Source organism: Pleurodeles waltl, chromosome 2_1 (genome assembly GCF_031143425.1).
Source record: "Pleurodeles waltl isolate 20211129_DDA chromosome 2_1, aPleWal1.hap1.20221129, whole genome shotgun sequence".
Classification (NCBI taxonomy): domain Eukaryota; kingdom Metazoa; phylum Chordata; class Amphibia; order Caudata; family Salamandridae; genus Pleurodeles; species Pleurodeles waltl.
In genome coordinates, this window is record NC_090438.1 from 856,606,487 (window position 1) to 856,629,120 (window position 22,634).

The window sequence follows — 22,634 nt, forward strand, 5'->3', positions numbered from 1 at the left end:
GTGTCTCCAATGGTGAGTCCTTTCACTTCTGAGCTCTGTTTCCTCCAGGCTGTTGATGGTGTTGATTCCACCCCAGAAAAGATGGAGGTTTCCTATGTCATAATATGGTGGGCGGTACTTTGTCTTCAGCCTGGCTGTTCGTGGCTACTGCCGTGGTGACTTCTGTTTCCGCCCTGGCGGTTGGTGTGGTACATTGACTGTCTATGGTAGTTATCACCGCCATGGTCATAATTTGGCAGAAACTTACCGCCATCCTATTGGCGGTATTACCGCAACTTTATCACTCCCTGCCAGGTTCATAATGAGGGCCTAAGAGCAATGCATTGATTTCTGGATGGGGCACATCGGATCCGTGCAGAGTCGGGTTGACTTGGACGCCCAGGTACGATGCATGGAAAATCTGGTTGCACTGTATCAGAAAACCGCGCTGCGCGGGGTTTGCGTCATTATCAGCCTCCGTAATGGGGTGTTGTGCATCGTTTCTCCAGACGCGAGGCATCGGTCTCCCAGCTGCAAAGCAGGTGGAGCGTCGATTTCAGCCACAAAGCCAGTGCCGTATCATTTATCAGCCTCGTTGTGGAAGGTGTGTTGAAAATGTCCCTGTGCGGCGTTCTGTGCATTGATTTCCAGATCTTGTCTGCCAGCTTCACCTTTCCAGGGCCCAGGGACTGGATAGGGCACCACTTGACAGGGAAGGAGTCTCAACAGAGTGTCCAGGTGCTGGCAGAGGAAGTCTTTGATGGCCCTGAGATATCAACAACAGGAGGCAAGCTAAGTCCAGGCCCTTGAAGATTCTTCTCAAGCAGGAATGCACAACAAAGTCCAGTCTTTGTCCCCTTTCACAGGCAGAAGCATCATCTGCAGGATAGCCAACAAAGCACAGTCACAGACAGGAGCAGCTCTTCTCCTCAGCTCTTTAGCTCTTCTCCTTGGCAGAGGTTCCTCTTGATTCCAGAACTGATCTAATTTTCAGGGGTTTTGGGTCCACTACTTATACTCCTTTCTGCCTATGAAGTAGGCAACCTTCAAAGGACAGTCTCTCTTGTTTGTAAGATCCTGCCTTGCTCAGGCCAGGCCCCAGACACACACCAGGGGGTTGGAGACTGCACGGTGTGAGGGCAGGCACAGCCCATTCAAATGTAAGTGACCACTCCTCCCCTTTAGCACAGATGGCTCATCAGGATATACAGGCTACGCCCCAGCCCTCATTGTGTCACTGTCTAGAGAGAGGTGCAAACAGCCCAACTGTCATCCTGACCTAGACAGGGAACCCACAAACAGGCAGAGTAACAGAATGGTTTAAGCAAGAAAATGCCTACTTTCTAAAAGTGCCATTTTCAAACACACAGTCTAGAAAGCAACTTCACTAAAAGATTTATTTTTAAATTGTGAAATCAGAGACCCTATACTCCACATTTCTATCTGCACCCAAATGGAATCTGCACTTTAATAACATTTAAAGGCAGCCCCCATGTTAACCTATGAGCGAGATGGGCCTTGCAACAGTGAAAACCTAATTTGGCCGCATTTCACTGTCAGGACATGTAAAACATATAAGTACATGTCCCACCTTTAACTGCCCCCTGCCTATAGGGCTACCTAAGGACAACATTAGGGATGCCTTACATGTATAAAAAAAGAACGTTTAGGTCTGGCAAGTGGGTACACTTGCCAAGTCGAATTGGCAGTTTACAACTGCACACACAGACACTACTTTGGGAGGTTTGACGATTGAGCCATGTTTACAGGGCTTCTCATATGGGTGGTGCAACCAGTGCTGCAGGCCCACTAGTAGCTTTTGATTTACAGGCCCTAGGCACCTCTAGTGCACATTACTAGGGACATATTAGTAAATCAAATAGGCCAATCATGGATAAACCAATCACCAATACAATTTACATAGAGAGAATATGCGCTTTATCACTGGTTAGCAGTGGTAAAGTGCCCAGAGTCCTAAAGCCAACAAAAACAAATCAGAAAAAATAGGAAGAAGGAGGCAAAAAGATTGGGGGTGATCGTGCAAAAAGGGCCAAGTACAACAATTACCCTTACAAACTTTACAGCAAAGAAAGCATGTTTGTTATGGGAGAGTTACTATAAAAAATGTTGTTTTTAATATGAGAGAACACAACCACCCCGTAAATCACCAGAATCAAAGTAAGACATGTATGTCAAGATTTAAAAGTTTGAAGTTCTAGTTCCCAAGGGGCCACTACCAAAATTCTAAAAGATATACTTCTTAAAGTGCCTGAACACATAACAGGACAACGGCCAGCTATGCTCGTTTTAAAATGCAGTAACTAAGAAAGCTACCAGTGTTACTCTTGCTGCACTTGGAAAATACAAAAAGGCTCAGTCTGAGTTTTGTATTTCCTCTGCCTGACCGCCAGACTCACGAGGAGGACACCACCATCTTGGGGGTGACTTCCCCACCGTGCAGATTACCATGTTCCCGCTGGGCTGACCAGTGGGAACATTGTAATACGTATCCCAGAGCCAAGGCAATATCCTAACACTCCAGCACCCTTGAAATGCACACTATCTGCAAAGCAATTCATATGGTAAAATATAAAGAGTAAACAATAGGTATTTCCAAAATGGGCACAATATATGAAGTTTAGAAGCAGTGGTTATTTGCACAACTCTGAATTTGTGTGTACCCATATTAGCATGTGAATTTGAGGGCCTTTCTCTAAATGTCTTTTCTTATACACTGGCTTACATTTGGAAGGCACAAATGCAGAGAAATACAATTGGTAATAACACTTGTTATGCTATTCTGTGTTCCTCTAATTCTCCCTATAAAAATGGTCCCATACTTGTGTGGGTAGGGCAAGTGCCTGCAGCAAGAAAGGCCCCAAGCAACATGGATACCACATTTTTCAACTGAAAACTGACACTTTTTTTGCAGTGTGTCTAGCTGTGGATTTTTGGGCCCTAGCTCAGCCATCATCTGAGGACATCTAGCAAACATACATTGTTGAAAATTAGACACCTAGGGGAATCAAGAATGGGGTGACTTGTGTTGCTCTCACCAAGCTGTTTACCCAGACTCCCTTGCAAGCCTCAAATTGTGACTAAAATGACACATTTTCCTCACATTTCTGTCTGTATGGGGGGCATACAAGTCCTTCCACCCAGCTTTCCTCTAAGTCTTCTGATAAAAGTGGCTCCTCACTTGTGTGGGTAGGCCTAGTGCCTGCAAGAGGAAATGGCCCAAAACACAATATTTTAGGTCCTAGCTCAGTTGACACCTAGGGAAATCTAGCAAACCTGCACATGTTTAAAAACTAGACAACTAGGGAAATCCAGGATGGGGTGACTTGCATGGCTCTCGCCAGGTTGCTTTACCCAGAATCCCTTACAACCCTCAAAACTTTGACTACAAAACACATTTCCCTCACATTTGTGTGACAGAAAGTTCTGGAATCTGTGGGGAGCCACAAACTTCCTCTCACCCAGCACCCCCATAAGTCATCTGATAATAATGGTACCTCATTTGTGTGGGTGGGCCTAGTGCCCATGAAGAAAATAGCCCAAAACGCAACATGAATCCATCAAATTATTCTACTCAAATCTGACCTGTTTTTTTCAAAGTGGTTTGCTGTGGTTTCTGGGCCATAGCTCAGTCAGCATCTGGTTAAACCTAGCTAACCTGTACAGACACCCACTTGGGATGGACACATCTTTTCCAGAGTCTACTTGTACTCTGATAATATAGAAGTTCAGAAGATTGCACCAGACCTCTTTTCTGTGTAATGATGCCATCAAGGCAATATGTGCTCCTTGACTTGCTCAAACCACATGTCTATGTCAAGCCCTAGCATACGATTCATCTTTCATATTGGCTAAGTCTTCAATTTTTGGACAGTGGAGGTAGCTGTTGATGTGTTTCCTCATAGGTGATAGAACTTTTTGTTAGCACTGACTGGTGACTGGTGAAGTTGTCACTGCACCAGATCCTGCCAAGGTGTCCTGACCTCTTTTCTGTGTAATGATGCCTTCAAGGCAATAAGTGCTCCTTGACTTGCTCAAACCACATGTGTATGTCAAATCCTGGCATATGATTCATCTTTCATTTGGCTAAATCTTCAATTTCTGGACAGTGGAGGTAGCTGTTGATGTGTTTCCTCATAGGTGATAGAACCTTTTGTTAGCACTGACTGGTGAAGTTGTCATTGCACCAGATACTGCCAAGGTGTCCTGTAATGTCAATGGGGCCTCAAATGTTGTTACTGACATGAGGAAGACTATTGGTGTTATTGATCCAGGAATCCTGTTGTGAGGACAGACGGTGTGGCTCCAACTGTGGCTATGCATCAGCGACAGTTTGCCTATTTTATTTGATACCATTGTATATTCCCTTTCCTCCATGGTGTCAAGGTTGTGGAGCATATAACCCTATATGGCACAGGCTTTTGGGGATAGGCCTGGTTATTGAAACACAGACTTAAATTCTACAAGGAGTTATTGCCAGCATATGTAAGTTCCAAATACAATTCTGAGTTGTTTGTTTTCTTTGAATAAATTGGTTAACACTTTACCTCTTTCTCATTTTAACATTTGTTGGACAAATTAATGTGCAAAAGATTTGACAGCATGATGGTGGGAGACAGACATGACAAATGAAAGGCCACACATAATTCAACAAGAGTCTTGCAGTCTGTGTCAACATCATTGATTAGCATGACACGAAAAAGTAAGGTGTATCAAAAAAAGATGAAATGAACAAATAAAGTATATCATGGTGAATGGAAACATGGTAGTAGAGCCAAAAACAGCTTGGAGTTCAATGTCCAAGATACAAATGTTTTCCAAAAAGGTAGATGTGTCCATGAAATAGTCCACTGAGTGAATGATAGACACACCCAGGAGAAAATTAGGTTCTTCATCTCTTGGAGGTGGTGGTGTTGGTCTTGCCATCCTTTCCTGCTGGTTCGAATGGCCATCCCCTCTGGGGAAAAGGGGGGCACAGGTACAGGGACTGGGGTGGTAGGAGAAGGCTCCTCATGTGGCAGGGCCTTACTGTCTGTGGCTGGCAGTGGTATACTTTGCCCAGGTGTGGGGGGACCACAGAAAGGGGCAGATGTAATGGGAAAAGCCCTGCACATATGGTGACAGATGTCAAATAGCACTCCAGTCAGGCAGCACATTCTTCCATTGTGCTTTTGTAGTTCCAAGATGTGCTCCCTCTGAACCTCCTTGAATGCCCGGAGCTCAGTTACAATCCAGCTCATCACACCTGTTATACTGATCCCAAGAATTGGTCACAGGTGGTCTGGCTGACAAAAAACCCAGTGGCCTGACTTAGCTGGCCTACAGATTTCCTTCCCACGACCCTTACCCCTTCAAGCCTGTGCCCTTCAGGAAGTGTGCCCCATCCCACTGGGTTCTGGCAGAACTGGAGACTGTGTTGGTAGTGTCTCAACAGTAGACAGGACTGGGGGCACAGGATTGATGTGTACTTCCTTATTGTACAGGAAGTGGAGGTGTCCTTATGCTGAGATGTTGTTGCAGCTGCGGTTGAAGGTGTAGGTGTAGGCTGAGTTTGATTCACTCGAGCTGTCTGGCCAGACAGACCAGCTGCACCAACTGGCTCCTGATCATGACTTGCATTAGTGGAGTCCTCACTAAAAGCTCATTGAAAGCTTTTTCTGGGTATTTACTGGAGGTATCTTGGCTGGCAGACAGTGGTCTACTGAGCTGGGCTGTTGGACTCATGAAGGTTGCAAAGAATATGCAATTAATACATAATTTGTCATTCAATGTGTCATTTGTCTATAAAGAGGCCAACATGTAGAAACAGAGTGAAGGACATTTGTGTTATTTTCATTATTTTAGTTCCAGAATTGCACATATGATAACTCCAGTGCTGATGTACAGATGTGCTGAAATGCAAAAGTGTTATTTCAAATTTGTACGTTACGTGTAGCAGACATTCACCCCAACACAGTGGTAGTCGATTAGAGTACTGGACCATTCCAGTGCGCAGCAGACAAGAAAACATTGGAATCAAAGTGGTTCAGCTTACAAATATAACTGTATTTGGTCACCATATGGACAATGCAAATTAACTTGTGTGTGACTACAACTATTCAGCATGCCAAAACACATTTTCAGAAAATTTGGATTCAAAGACAACAAATTATGTAAGCATTTTCATCAATTCAATGTTTCTATGAGCAGGTGTCAACGTGATTGCGATACACAAGAAGTGACACTTTAATCCATAGCATGACATGGTGACTGTCAAATGCACTTGTTTTTTTAATGCTTGTACGTATGGAAGTAAATGGCAGTCAAACAACATGATATTGCATGGTTGCTTTTTAGATCCAATAACAGAGCATCATGGAAGTTGTAATAATCTGTTGACACCATAGACAATACTTGTTTGAAAAGTAAACCACACATATCACTTTGAATGACTATATAAGAGATGAACACACATTTGCAACATGTACACACATGTGGGTATGATGTGACTAGGGCAAAATACCACTTAGAAGCACTATACTTTCCTCTGAAAATGAATGTTGTTTTTGATCTGTTTTTGGAAGCACAACAACGTACATTGATAGAAAGCAATGGGCAGAGTGAATGCAAGGGATGATCCATGGGGAACTGCACGTAATCTGACTATATACATATTGCACATTGTTAAAAGGATAGCTACAACCATGCTGCTAGTAATTGATATAACACACTAAGGTGGTCATTCTGACCCTGGCGGTCTTTGACCGCCAGGGCGGAGGACCGCGGGAGCACCGCCGACAGGCCGGCGGTGCTCCAATGGGGATTCCGACCGCGGCGGTAAAGCCGCGGTCGGACCGGCACCACTGGCGGGGTCCCGCCAGTGTACCGCGGCCCCATTGAATCCTCCGCGGCGGCGCAGCTTGCTGCACCGCCGCGGGGATTCCGACCCCCCCTACCGCCATCCAGATCCCGGCGGTCGGACCGCCGAGATCCGGATGGCGGTAGGGGGGGTCGCGGGGCCCCTGGGGGCCCCTGCAGTGCCCATGCCACTGGCATGGGCATTGCAGGGGCCCCCGTAAGAGGGCCCCTAAATGTATTTCACTGTCTGCTGTGCAGACAGTGAAATACGCGACGGGTGCAACTGCACCCGTCGCACAGCTTCCACTCCGCCGGCTCGATTCCGAGCCGGCTTCATCGTGGAAGCCTCTTTCCCGCTGGGCTGGCTGGCGGTCTGAAGGCGACCGCCCGCCAGCCCAGCGGGAAAGTCAGAATTACCGCCGCGGTCTTTCGACCGCGGAACGGTAACCTGACGGCGGGACTTTGGCGGTCGGCCTCCGCCGCCCGCCAAGGTCAGAATGAGGGCCTAAGGCCCTTATTACAGTTTTGGCGGTCTTTTTGTGAGACCTCTGAAGCAGCTGCAGCCAACAGACCGCCAGTGCTGGCGGTCTGCTGACCGCCATATTAGGAGTCATTGGAGGACTTCTGCCCATTTATGGGTCGAAATCCAACTTGAAAGAGGCAGTTGTATTGCCAGCACGTCCACGGCAGCAAGACTCTGCCCGCTGTATTAAGTGCTGTGACACAGCTTGGCGGAGTTTTCCTGGCATGGTGGTGCTGGCGGTGCAAAACCGCCAAGACCCATCCCCTCCTGGATGGCCTCCTTAACGGAGAAGATAAGTGATCATCCGAAAGGGGTGAGTGTTGGGTGCATTTGTGTGGTGTGTGCATGTATGTGTGCGAATGTGGGTGCATGTGTGCATGTCTGCAAGTGAGTGGGGGTGCATGTGTGCAAGTGTGCGTATGCAGAAGGGGAGTGTGTTGATTTTAAGCGTGCGTGGAGGGGGTGGGGGTGGGAATTATTGTGGATGAGGGGGTGGGGGTGTTTTTGGGGGCTTGTGTGCGTTTGCATGTGTTTGTTTGAGGGAACTGGGAGAGCGGGCGAGTGTATGAATGCGGTGCAGGGGGAAGGGGGTAGGAGGTATAAATATTTTCAGAGGGGGTGTGTATGTGTGAGTGAGGGTGTGTGTATGTAAGTGTGACTGTGGGTGTGGGTGTTTGAATGGATGTGTACCGTTGGTGAGGTGTGTGGAAGTGTGTGGAGGGATAGGGGTGTTTTTAAGTGTAGGGTGGGTGGCAGGTGCATAGAGGTGTGGGAACATGTGTGCATGTGTGTGCATGTGACAGGAATGTGGATTCCTGTCATCGGGTGCTGTCACCGTTGTGTGTCGGGGTGACCGCCATGGAAAGCCTGGCAGTCTGCAGCCTTGTAATCTGGCCAGCGGGCTGAGGCCTGCCGCGTGCTGGTGGTGCTCACCACTGGCCACGTCGGTGCAACCGTACCGGCGGGCCAGGCAGTGTTGTGCAGGTTTGGCTTCTTCCAAACCCCACAACTTGTGATGTGCCGGTCTTTACCACTGGATCTGCAGCAGTAAGACCGCCATGGCGAGGCTGGCGGCCTGACGACCGCCAGTCTCATAATGAGGGGCAAAATCTTGTTGAGTCAAAATTAGCTATATCTGTTTTGCTAAGGGTGTTGCAGCGTTCTAAATGTCAAACTTAAAGGCAGGACTTCACTTATGATTAGTGAGACATACATTTGTATAACATACCAGTCTCCAATCCACCAGGGATTCCTGTCAAGCCTTCAGGCTGTAGGATCTGCAAGACCTTCACCTCCAAGGGTAAAAGTTGTAATGGGGGGCTGGGAAACCCACCACCAGTCCTCTAGGCCTTCAGGAAATGCTTGGAGGACAGTGAACAAACTTTCCTCCTTAGTTCGTTCCACCTCTTCTTAATTTCTCCTGTGTGCGAAGATTGTTAGCTATAGCATTTACTTTGTCAACTATTCTGGACCACATTTGCCTCTTCTGGCACATGGTAGTATTTTGTCCTTGTGCTCCAAACAATTGTGGCTCTACTCTTGTGATTTCATCCACCATGACAGACAATTCCCCCTCTGAAAAATGGGGATTTCTCCTTGCCATAGTGAATATGGAGAAAAACTAAACTAGCGTCCAGAAAAATGAGGGAAAACAGTGAAATATCATTTTAACCAAAAATACAAAAAAACAGAGGGGGGTAACACAGAAAATAACCTGTCCCCTGTGTGGCAATTCCTGCATCCAAATGGTGTTTTGCAGTGTGATGCAAAGGATCATGGCCTGAAATGGAATGTGGTTTATAGTGTATTTTGCAGGTGTCCACAATTTTCCATGTTACAACAGGTGTGGGCTGTTAGCATCGAACCAATGTTCACAGACATAGGTGGTCATTATGAACATGGCGGTAAACACCGCACCACCAGCGGTGGTGGTAACTACAGCCAACATGCTGGCAGTCCGGACCGCCAAATAATGAAGCATATGAGAAACAAGTAGCGGTCCATCCACACACCGCCATTTTTGTAGTCCCGACGATGACAGAGGAGGCCACCCTCAGGCTGGTGGAAAGGCCCTACCTGCCAACCAAATAATGAAACACCAGACCACCATCAGTTCCGGGTAGGAACCACCGCCAGGCAAAGCGTGGTGGAAACAAACAATTTAAAAGGAAACACTCACCGGAGATACACTGAACCCACTGACGCAGACATGGAGCAAGAGTTGGAAATAATGCCAGTGCTTCTCCTTGCCATATTGCTCCAGGACCGTGACCGCCGATGAAGATGACTATGGTAAGTACCGCAGCCTATTACACATGGTAAAAAAGGGCACATTTACACACCTACCCACCACGCAACACACTCCCCTCCCACCATCCCAAGCCATACATACCATAACAAAATATACTTACCAGACACAAGCTAACAAATACCTGTACCAATGTACACACCTGCGCACATCTCTCCCCCACAGTGAAATGCTGAACAAAGTCACTATAGTGTGCCAACAGCATTGCTGGGCACTCAATTTTTATTACATGGAACAAAAGTAATGTCCAAATAAGGCCATTGGCCAGTCTATTGTAAAGTTCCTGAAGGGCAAATGTAGCCCAAACTTGACCCCCACGTGTGCAAAGGAAACCCCACTGGAAAGGGGCATCAATGGGGCAGCCAAGCACCTCAGGGAACAGGGACAGGGGGTGGCATGGGTGGGGACTCAGGTCTGGAAGGGGGGGTCTTGGGCTTAGGTTTGGGAGGTGGAGGGTGTTTGGGCTTGTCCTTGGAAGGAGGGGGAGTGGGCCTGGACTGGGGGAGGCAGAGGGACCTGGTGCAACACTGGACTTCTTCCTCCCGGGGAAGGGGTACGGGAATGGGAAGGGCAGACTGGGGCAGACTTAGACGAGGATGGAGTGGACTGGGCATGGGCATGGGAACGTATATGGACAAGACGGGGTGGGCCAGTGGTTTCAAACAGGTCAACACGGGATAGGAAAAGCTTCTTAGGTGCAGTTAGAGGGGATCTGGAGCCAGATCTGGGATTGGAGGTTGAGGGAGTGCTCGTACCAAGAAATTAGCCAAAATACAGTGAAAATTTTGTTTTTTTTAAAAAAATGGGAAAAAGGGCTGCAGAAGGCAGTTCATGGTTTTTTCCCTGAAAATGGCATTAACAAAGGGTTTGCGGTGACAAGATCACCATCTTCCAAGCTGTCAGGAACAGGCAGACTTGAATTGGAAAACCCAATTTTTCAATACAACTTTGACATTTTACTGGGACACACCCCATTTTTACTATTTTTTGTTCTTTCAGCTTCCTTCCAGTTAGTGGCCAAAATGGGTGGGAAACCAATGCTGGATCCCAGAAAGCTAAACATTTCTGAAACGTAGACAACATTCTGAATTCAGCAAGGGGTCATTTGTGTAGATCCTACAAGTGTTTCCTACAGAAAATAACAGCTGAAATAAAAACATATTGAAATTGAGGTGAAAAAAACAGCCATTTTTGTCCACGTTTTACTCTGTAACTTTTTCCTGCGATGTCAGATTTTTGAAAGCAATATACCGATACGTCAGCTGGACTCTTCTGGTTGCTGGGATGTATAGGGCTTGTAGGTTCATCAACAGCTCTAGGTACCCAAAGACAATAAATGAGCTGGACCTTGAAATGGGTTTTTTATTCTGTACCGGGTATACAGCAATTCATTTGCTGAAATATAAAAAGTGAAAAATAGGTATCAAGAAAACCTTTGTATTTCCAAAATGGCCACAAGATAAGGTGTTGAGAAGCAGTGGTTATTTGCTCATCTCTGAATTCCGGGGTGCCCATACTAGCATGTGAATTACAGGGCATTTCTCAAATAGACGTCTTTTTTACACACTGCCTTACATTTGGAAGCAAAAAATGTAGAGAAAGACAAGGGGCAATAACACTTGTTTTGGTATTCTGTTTTCCCCCAAGTCTCCCGATAAAAATGGTACCTCACTTGTGTGGGTAGGCCTAGCACCCACGAAAGGAAATGGCTCAAAACACAACATGGACACATAACATTTTTTCACAGAAAACAGAGGTGTTTTTTGCAAAGTGCCTACCTGTGGATTTTGGCCTCTAGCTCAGTCGGCACCTGGGGAAACCTAGCAAACCAGCGCATTTTTTAAAACTAGACACGTAGGGTAATCCAAGATAGGGTGACTTGTGGGGATCTGACCAGGTTCTGTTACCCAGAATCCTTTGCAAACCTCAAACTTTGACCAAAAAAACACTTTTTCCTCTCATTTCGGTGACAGAAAGTTCTGGAATCTGAGAGGAGCCACAAATTTCAACCCACCCAGCGTTCCCCCAAGACTCCTGATAAAAATGGTACCTCACTTGTGTGGGTAGGCCTAGCGCCCACGAAAGGAAATGGCCCAAAACACAGCATGGACACATCACATTTTTTCACAGAAAACAGAGGTGTTTTTTACAAAGTGCCTACCTGTGGATCTTGGCCTCTAGCACAGCCGGCACCTGGGGAAACCTAGCAAACCAGCACATTTTTGAAAACTAGACACCTAGGGGAATCCAAGATGGGGTGACTTGTGGGGCTCTGACCAGGTTCTGTTACCCAGAATCCTTTGCAAACCTAAAAATGTGACCAAAAAAATACTTTTTCCTCTCATTTCGGTGACAGAAAGTTCTGGAATCTGAGAGGAGCCACAAATTTCCTTCTACCCAGCGTTCCCCCAAGTCTCCCAAAAAAAATGATACCTCACTTGTGTGGGTAGGCCTAGCGCCCACGAAAGGAAATGGCCCAAAACACAACGTGGACACATCACATTTTTTCACAGAAAACAGAGGTGTTTTTTACAAAGTGCCTACCTGTGGATTTTGGCCTCTAGCTCAGCCGGCACCTGAGGAAACCTAGCAAACCAGCACATTTCTGAAAACTAGACACCTAGGGGAATCCAAGATGGGGTGACTTGTGGGGCTCTGACCAGGTTCTGTTACCCAGAATCCTTTGCAAACCTCAAAATGTGAACAAAAAAAAACTTTTTCCTCTCATTTCGGTGACAGAAAGTTCTGGAATCTGAGAGGAGCCACAAATTTCCTTCCACCCAGCGTTCCCCCAAGTCTCCCGATAAAAATGGTACCTCACTTGTTTGGGTAGGCCTAGCGCCCATGAAAGGAAATGGCCCGAAACACAACGTGGACACATCACATTCTTTCACAGAAAACAGAGGTGTTTTTTACAAAGTGCCTACCTGTGGATTTTGGGCTCTAGCTCAGCCGGCACCTGGGGAAACCTAGCAAACCAGCACATTTTTGAAAACTAGACACCTAGGGAAATCCAAGATGCGGTGACTTGTGGGGCTCTGACCAGGCTCTGTTACCCAGAATCCTTTGCAAACCTCAAAATTTTTTACTCTAATTTCGGTGACAGAAAGTTCTGGAATCTGAGAGGAGGCACACATTTCCTCCACCCAGCGTTCCCCCAAGTCTCCTGATAAAAATGGTACCTCACTTGTGTGGGTAGGCCTAGCGCCCACAAAAGGAAATGCCCCAAAACACTATCTGGACACATCAAAGTTATCAAATACAAAACTACCTGTTTTTGCAGGCAGGCACCTGCGCTTTTGGTCCTGGGCTCAGCAGCCTTCTAGGGAAACCTACCAAACCCACACATTTCTGAAAACTAGACACCCAAGGGAGTCCAGTGAGGTGTGACTTGCTTGGATCCCCCAATGTTTTCTTACCCAGAATCCTCAGCAAACCTCAAATTTAGCTAAAAAATCACATTTTTCCCACATTTCTGTGTGGGATCACTGCACTGGGACACATTTCATACCACCCAATGTTCCCCTCAGCCTCCCGGTAAAAACGATACCTCACTTGTGTAGGTCGGCCAAGTGCTTGTGAAAGGAAAGAGCCAAAAACATGTCGATATTGAGGGGGATCAAAAGGGGTCCAAAAGGGCAGTTTGCAAAAAACACATTTTTAGGCTGACAAGTGCAGCAGAATTTTTATCGGTATAGATGAGACAATGCTGGGTGGTAGGAATTTTGTGGATTCCTGCAGATTCCGGAAGGTTCCATCACAAAAACGTGGGAAAAATGTGTGATTTCCAGCAAAGTTGGAGGTTTGCTGAGGATTGTGGGTACAAAAATGGTGTGGGGTACATGTGAAACACACCACCCTGGATTCACCCAGATGTTTAGTTTTCAGATGTGTCTAGGTCTTGTGGATTTTTCTACATGGCAGCGTCCCAAAGTCCATAAAGTGCAGCCCTCACCATTCCAAGTGGGACGATTTTGAGAGTAAGCTAAGTTCTCATGGCCCAAATGTAAAACTAAAACCCAAAGTAATCAAATGTCTTCTTGCTTGCTGTGAGATAAGATGTTTTAGAGTGCGGGGGAGAGCTGAAAGACTGTTACCCCCTTCAGTTGAGGTGGGGGCGTAACCAGGCCCATACTGGTTGATAGCCACCACCCCAATATTTTGGTTTTTTTTTAAATTCCCTGGCATCTAGTAGACTTTCTGCCCCCCCGGGTGTGGATTAGGGGTAATTTCCCCATCTGCCCACTGGTGGGCAGAACAACTTTTGCCCCATTTATTTGGGGTGGGGGTATGGCCATACCCCCACCCTCTTATTTTTGAAAAAAAAAACTTCCCTGGCCTCTGGTGGGCTTTCTGCCCCCCCTTGGGGGCAGATGGGCCTTCCAAAAATAGGCCCATCTGCCCCCAAGGGGGGGCAGATATGGCCAACAGTAATGTGCCCCCCTGGGGAGCGACCCTCACCCAAGGGGCTGCCCCCCTAAAGAAAACACATGCATACACACACACCAATCCCTGGTGCCTAAGTGGTTTCTGCCCCCATGGGGGCAGATTGGCCTAACACAAATCGGCCGATCTGCCCTAAAGGGGGGCAGAAATGGTCTAAATACAATTTACCCCCCAGGGGAGTGACCCTTGCCTAATGGGTCGCTCCCCATCTCTAAAAAAACAAACAAACAAACAAAAAAACACAAAAAACAAATGTGCACTGGCGCCTAGAGGTTTCTGTCCCCCCCTGGGGGCAGATTGGCCTAATAACAATAGGCCGATCTGCCCCCAGGGTGGGCAGAAATGGCCTAAAATAAATTTGCCCCCTCGCCCCGCAACTCCCCCGGGGAGTGACTCTTGCCTACGGGGTCGCTCCCCTTGCGTGACATTGGCGCAAAAATAAAATCCCTGGTTCCTAGTTGTTTCTGCCCCCCTTGGGGGCAGATTGACCTAAAATCGGCTGATCTGCCCCCCTAAATACAATTTGCCCCCCAGGGGAGCGACCCTTGCCTAATGGGTCGTTCCCCATCTCTAAAACAAAAAAAACAAAAAAACACACAAAAAAATTAGCCCTGGCACCTAGAGGTTTCTGCCCCCCCCTGGGGGCAGATTGGCCTAATAACCATAGGCCGATCTGCCCCCAGGGGGGGCATAAATGGGCTTAAATAATTTTGCCCCCCCACCCCACCTGGGGAGCGACCCTTGCCTACGGGGTCGCTCCCCTTACGTGACATTGACGTAAAAAAAAAGATCCCTGGTGTCTGGTGGTTTCTGCCCCCTTTGGGGCAGATTGGCGTAGCAAAAATCGGCCGATCTGCCCCCAAAATGCCCATAAAATGCACTTTCTATAACTAAGTTGTAATGGTTAGCTACCTCTGTTACAGGGATATATGCTGTTTCTTTCATTTCAAAGTCAAACTGACTGTATATTGCATATTCTACAATTAGTGCAGATTGTTGTAGAATCCTCCCAATGCTTTAATTAAAAGTGTAATAAGACCCTTGAATGGCTTTGTTTGGGAATAGCTTAGGTAGTGTTTGTATAATGGATGGTTGAAAGTTGATTTTTATTTTATGTGTGCCGTAGTTGTTTGCTTTAATTTTAACGTGGTTTGGTAATTCATAGTGCATGCTACGTTGTTTGTTAGGTAGCAAGGCCTACATGAGTGGTAGTTTAGTGTTTTGATACTCATGATGTATGATGTATATCTGAGAAAATGGTTTAGGGCAAATTGTGAATGTCCCATCCATCATCCAGCCACCCATCATTCATGTATGACATTGACTTAATCCTAATAAATTATCTCCTGCATCAAATATAATAATGCATTTGGCATTATTAGGGTTGTCATGTAGGAGAAAGGGTTCATCATTATGTGTGGTGGGTAAGTGGTCAGGAATTTGGATCTCTTTGGGCCTCAGTACAAGTTTGGTGGTTGAACCGCTGTGGCTTTGGAGGTCGGACCGCCAAATTATGACTTATGCAGTCCGACCGCTGTCCCCACCGGGAACATGGTTCCCAACAGCATGACAGCAGTCTGCCTTCCAACCAGTCATGGTGTTGGTGAACTCAGCGCTACCTGGCTGATTACAACCCCTCTTTCTTCCAGCCTTTTCATTGTGAACGCTCTTCATGAAAAGGCTGGCAGAAGGGAAGTGCTGGGGGGCCCCCTCCCAGCACCATCAGAATGCCCACTGTCTGCTTTACAGACAATTTGTCCCTTCTTGCACAAAAACAATCATTCCTACAACACAGACAGCCTTCCTCCATTGTGCTAGGGTGCCTCCATTGGTGCATAACAGCCCATTGAGCACCAGCTGAGGGGGAAAGGCCAGGAATGCTCTGTATCTCATGGATATAAACATTCCTGCCCTTTTGATGCAGGGTAGCAAAGCAGGAATCCTTGCAGTGCTGTCCTGCACCAGAACCTCATAAATCAGGCCCTCAGTTTCTATTTAAAAACCTTGAAGGATTTACATACGTGACCCCTTGATGAATTCAAACTTTTGCCTAGTTTTCAGACTTGTACAAGTCTCCAGGCTCCACCATGGGTTTCACACCTTCTTCCACCACAAACTGAAAGGAGGTTGAAGGTAAATAAACCTAAAAAATCGGCTATCTCCGAGTAAAATGCCAAAACGGTTTAAAAAAATGTGGTTTCCTGAATCAAGTCTACCTGTTTCTGAAAGCTGTGAAGATTGCAATTTCAACACTGTAAACCTTTTGTTGATGTCGTCTCCCAGAACTAAAGCAGACAATATCTTCAGCAGCACTGTTTACCATTTTTTCCTACACAACACAATTTAGCTATATTTTGGCTATTTTTTTCAGTCCCCTCCAAGGAAATCCAAAAACTCCTGAGTACCTTTAGGATTCCCAGGATATTGGAAAAAAGGATGCAAATTTGGTGTGGAAAGCTTATGGTGATGGAAAGGTATGGCCTCAGTGCAAACTACCCCAAATAACCAAAAAAAGGATTGGGGGAAGGCCTAGCAGCAACAGTTTTAAAATGTGGCAAACTTGAAATGTACAACCTAGGTGGTGTGTTTTTGTGCCCTTAGGTAACCCCTACCCTCAGACAATATATCACAATAGGTTTTACTCCAAAATAAAACTTTTAAAGAATTTATGCAGAGATTGGTTTTGGGATGTGAAATTCAGAAAGGAAGTCTGCTTTCACACTTTTGTGGGATTAATGGACCTGGAAAAAGACTTGAAGAGACCTGAAGAGCTGTAAAGGATTTGTGAATCCTGACATTGCAAAGAAAATAAAAGAGACATCTCTATGGTTACACACTCTAAATTATCATAAAACAGACTGTAGTCTGTATTAAAAAGGAGCCAGATCTTTGGAGGGCACAATTTTTACTTTCGACCCAGAGTGAATCATGTGACCAAACAGTCTGGACAACGATTTGGACAGTGGCAGCAAATAGCAAGAACCATCCAAGACCTGTCATATGCTGTGATACATCAAGAAGCAAATCATTCTTAACAAGAATCCCTAAAATAGAAACGTTTCACACACCCGTATGAAGCAAGGAATCTAAAAGCCCAAAAGTGACATTCATTTTTTGTGACCAGGCCCTGCCGGATGGACGTTCTGGGATGCATCCTTTTAGCAAACAAGGACTGATGTAACACCTACTAGCCATGCACTGAGACAAGTACCCCTGGGAGAAATAGAAAGCTAGCAACAGGATGACGGGACGAGGAACAGTTCTGTTTGAAATGATTCAAGCCGAGGACAAAAAGGATGACCAAAGTTTGCAGATGCACTCCACAATCTGCAATTGTCACCTCTTGTGCTGACCCAACACCAAACATACACCACAATTATCAAAATTTTGAAGAAGGAAAAAGGACACAAACACAGTTTAGCAAACGAGTTTAAACCAAAAAATTATATCAAAGCTAAAAATGTATATGAAGCTAAATAAAATATGTTTAACATAAGAATGAAAAAATTAAGCAAAAAAGGATGATTCTTTAAAGGACCAAGGGCCATATTTATCATCCCTCACACAGTACAACACTGCAAGACAACTTGCTGTGCTGCGCCAAAGGAAGAGCGCAGGAATGTGTAATTTCCATCAGGATATGGTGCATTCCTGCTCTCTCTTTGTGCTGGCACACTTTTGGCTGCCTAATGCTAATGAAGGCACCTTTGCACCATGGTGCAAGGGTGGTTGGTTGAGGATAGGATTGTTTTTTTGCAAGAAGGGACATCTTCCTACACGAAAACAGTCCTTTGTGACTTTTTTTTCCTCAGCACACATAGAAAGAGGAAAAAATAAAAGAGGAAAGATAAATAAAGTTATCTCTCATTATGACTCTCCTGGAAAGGTGTAGCATTTTGATTCTTCCCCGGGTCTACCACTCATGGTAAATCCGGGAATGCACTAAAATCCATGGCTATATGTGTGTGAACAGCCACGCTCCACTCGTGAAGAAATGGGGAAGTTGAATGCTTGTGTTGCATGCACTGCCAAGCATAATTTAATAAAATAAGAAATGAATAACAAAACGCCAAACAAAGATAAAAAAGGAAATAAAACAGAAAACAAAAACATTAAACCAAAACGACATGTTAAGAAAGCAACACGGTATACAAATACTGTGTACAATCACTTATTATGTCATCAATGTTGACTTGTTCATGTGATGTGCAGTGCAAGGGGTAGGCTTGAGTTGTGGTTGGTGCAGCCAAAATAATTGATGAATTTCAATGGCAGGAAAATAGAGCAACAAAGAAGAATAACATAGAACATGGAGAAACTATTTACAAACGATATACATTTTAAAGTGGACAACTGGTTGTGGTAGTAATATATGGTATGCAATGTAAGATCTTATAAAATAAATGTTTCAGTACTGTCAAATCAGTGCCTTGTGCAGGTCAGAAATAGAGTATACAGTGTTGACTCTTGATAAATGGTAGTAGGATAGCAGTGCATTTCGAGGATCAGAGTAAACTCTCATAGGAGAATATACTGATCAGGTCTACAGTCTCCACAATTTGCAGATGAAAAATGCCAAATAAAAAGAGGATAAAGCCCTCATGGACTGAAGTTGATAGCATGACTAGATCAGAACATTGTGCTATCTTCATACTGATTGAGGTCCTGTTAGAACTGTTGGCTATCCCTGTTACCAGGTCTGTCTTTTGGCATCAACTTTGATTTGTTCAATTATCAGTGTAATAGGCACATATCTGGCTCTTCTTACCACTGACACAATATTACTTGGTTCAAATGCATTAGCACCCTCTGTTTTGGTGAAGGCACTGCATTGGTTTTGTAAGACACTCGATGGGCTTTGGAAAATGTGTAAATAGGTTTACTGTTTTTGCACGAATAGGGGCTTACCTGTTAGCAATGAAATGATTAAATGTACCACCTGTATGTGTCATGGAAGCTGTACATCCAAAATCTATCTTGATGATTCTTTGCTTGAACAGGCCACTGATTCTGACCCCGAAGCTGTGGAATGGCATGAAAATGCTTTGTGGTTCAGACAAAATAGATATCAAGTGCATCATCTTGTTCTCTGATAGCACAGGAGCTATTTTGTACGTCTACTCTAAAATGGACTCCAAGCATTATGAACAGCATTAAAAGTCTACGTGTCACCATTAGTGACCCTAAAATGTATGGATTCATGATCTGTGAAAAACAGCCTTGAATGGAGAACTCCTTGAATAGATTCTTAAAACTTTCCAGTAGTACAGGGACCCTTCAAATATATTTGGAGCTGGGTGCACCTTGACAGTACTCATGATGGCAGCCGTTTTAGGCCCATCTTGCCCTTAGTTCGAGCTTTGCCCAAATTAGAACTGGCACCCAACAGGAAAGCCAACAAAAAATGTTTTTACCAATGAAAGGAGCAAGTAGTTTTCCCTGGTCAATTGACATCTGTTCCATTCCATCACACCTGGCTTTAAGCTGTTTTGTTTGACCCCTAATATTTGATTTTGAATTTTGAACACAGGATCGTATTGAAACTTTTTGAAAAAAAACATATCACAGTAAATGTACCCCGCTTCTACTTGGAATAGAACCTTAAGAATAAACTCTTGTGGGTAAAATCATATCCTATTTAGAAAAGTACGCTAACTTTGTGCAACACTGCTTAGCAAAGGTTTGATATATTAAATTGTTCCTCATTTCCCTTGCCTTAGCCACATTCATGTAGACATGAGCTGCTGTTTATGTAACCCTGATTCACAGGTACCTATAGTTCATTATTTACATTTCTGTCCAGCTTACTCCATTCAGTTGAGAAAGTGGCCCATCCCATTTTAGGGAATCTAGGCATTAAAAACTGGTGAGTTGTCCCACATGCTTCTAAAGCAACGTTTGTATTCCCAACACATGCCCAAATTTCACATAATCTCTTAGAATGTGTGTAAGCACCAACTCTGCTTAGCATATTAAAGGATTATGGGTGATTTGTTACTTATCTTGCAAGGGGACATAAGGTTGGCATATCTCCTTCTCCTGGGCTGTTTCTGAAATATGACAACATATCTATTTTTTTCACTCTTTCAGCTTGAAGTAAAGTGTTAATTTCAATTTGACCATTTGCACATGTGCACAAGTCACTTGAAATGGTTAGGTGTCAGCTGAACCTCTAGAGTTGAACTGGACATTTTTGTAATGTTTCTTTTTTAAATTTACTATAAAAACAAAACATTTTGGCATTTGATCATTGTTAGAAATGCGGTCTTTGGTTGGCAGTCAGGTTACCCCTGTCCAAGCAAGGACCCTCACTCTAGTCAGGGTAAATCACATACAATCCAAATTATCCTGTGCCCACCCTCTGGTAGCTTGGCACTGAGCAGTCAGGCTTAACTTAGAAGGCAATGTGTAAAGTATTTGTGCAATAAATCATACAATAACACAATATAGCACCACAAAAATACACCACACAGTGTTTAGAAAAATATATAATATTTATCTGGATATTTGCAGGTCAAGACGATAAAAGATGCAATAAGAAACTGTAAAGATATCACTGGAAAGTGATAAAAAGTGTCTTAAGTCTTTAAAAAGCAAACAAAGTCTCTTTCAAGCACAAAGTACCTGGTTGGAGTGAAAAATCTCTGCAAAGGGCCGCAGAGGAGGAGATGCGTGGAAAATGGTGTGTGCGTCGGGTTTCGCCCCTTAACACACAGACTTGCGTTGTTATTTTTCACGTGGGGAAGACGCAACGATTTCCAGCACGCGGATGGGTCTACTCTTTGGGTCGCGGGGTTTTCAGACGCCCCGGGGTCTGTGCGTGAAATCCTGGGCTGGTTGACCAGCTGTGCATTGTTCTGGTGGGGGATGAGGGGAAAGTTCTCCCTCACAGCAGGCGCTGCGTCGATTTCCCCTCTGGAAGTCGGGCGGCGTTGTCCAGGCGGGCTGTGCGTCAAAGTTCCGGTCGCACCGCAGGCGCTGCATCACTCTTTTTCTCGCAAAGTCGAGCGGCGTCATTCCGGTTCGGCGAGCTGTGAATTTTTCACCGCGGCACAAGCTGTGCGCCGCACAAGGAGTTCAGTTGTAAGAGACATCTTTTTGGTCCTGAGACTTCAGGGAACAGGAGGCAAACTCTTGGAGAGCACTTTTACAGCAAGACAAGAATTCAGCAAGTCAGCAGGGCAACAGCAAGGCAGCAGTCCTTTGTAGAAAGCAGTCAGGTGAGTCCTTTAGGCAGCCAGGCAGTTCTTCTTGGCAGGATGCAGGTTCTGGTCCAGGTTTCTTCTCCAGCAAGTGTCCGATGAGGTAGGGCAGAGGCCCTGTTTTATACCCAAATGTGCCTTTGAAGTGGGGGAGACTTCAAAGAGTGGCTTAGAAGTGCACCAGGTCCCCTTTCAGTTCAATCCTGTCTGCCAGGGTCCCAGTAGGGGGTGTGGCAGTCCTTTGTGTGAGAGCAGGCCCTCCACCCTCCCAGCCCAGGAAGACCCATTCAAAATGCAAGTGAGGCTGAGTACCCTGTGTTTGGGGTGTGTCTGAGTGAATGCACAAGGAGCTGTGAACTAAACCCAGCCAGACGTGGATTGTAAGGCACAGAAAGATTTAAGTGCAGAGAAATGCTCACTTTCTAAAAGTAGCATTTCCAAAATAGTAATATTAAATCCAACTTCACCAGTCAGCAGGATTTTGTATTACCATTCTGGCCATACTATATATGACCTTCCTACTCTTTTCAGATCAGCAGCTACCACTTTCAACAATGTATGAGGGCAGCCCCAATGTTAGCCTATGAAGGGAGCAGGCCTCACAGTAGTGTAAAAACAAATTTAGGAGTTTTACACTACCAGGACATGTAAACTACACAGGTACATGTCCTGCCTTTTACCCACACAACACCCTGCTCTAGGGGTTACCTAGGGCACACATTAGGGGTGACTTATATGTAGAAAAAGGGGAGTTTTAGGCTTGGCAAGTACTTTTAAATGCCAAGTCAGAGTGACAGTGAAACTGCACACACAGGCCTTGCAATGGCAGGCCTGAGACAAGGTAAAGGGGCTACTAAAGTGGGTGGCACAACCAGTGCTGCAGGCCCACTAGTAGCATTTAATCTACAGGCCCTGGGCTCATATAGTGCACTCTAGTAGGGACTTATAAGTAAATTAAATAGTCCAATTTGGTGTGATCCAAGGTTACCATGTTTAAAGGGAGAGAGCCTATGCACTTTAGCACTGGTTAGTAGTGGTAAAGTGCGCAGAGTCTAAAAACCAGCAAAAACAGTTTCCAAAAAGTGGAGGGAGGCAGCCAAAAGGTTAGGGGTGACCACCCTAAGGCTGTCAGGTCTAACAATCATCAATAGGACATTTTTCCTATTGCATGGAATTTGAACACTTTGTATTATTTCTTACTTTTTAAATGTTCTTTAATGGTTGATATCATACTCACCATGTCTCACTCACTGTTTGAGAGACTTGCTGTAGTGCTCACGTCAAATTATAAAAGAAGAGCCCAGGATGAAAAACAGTCAAC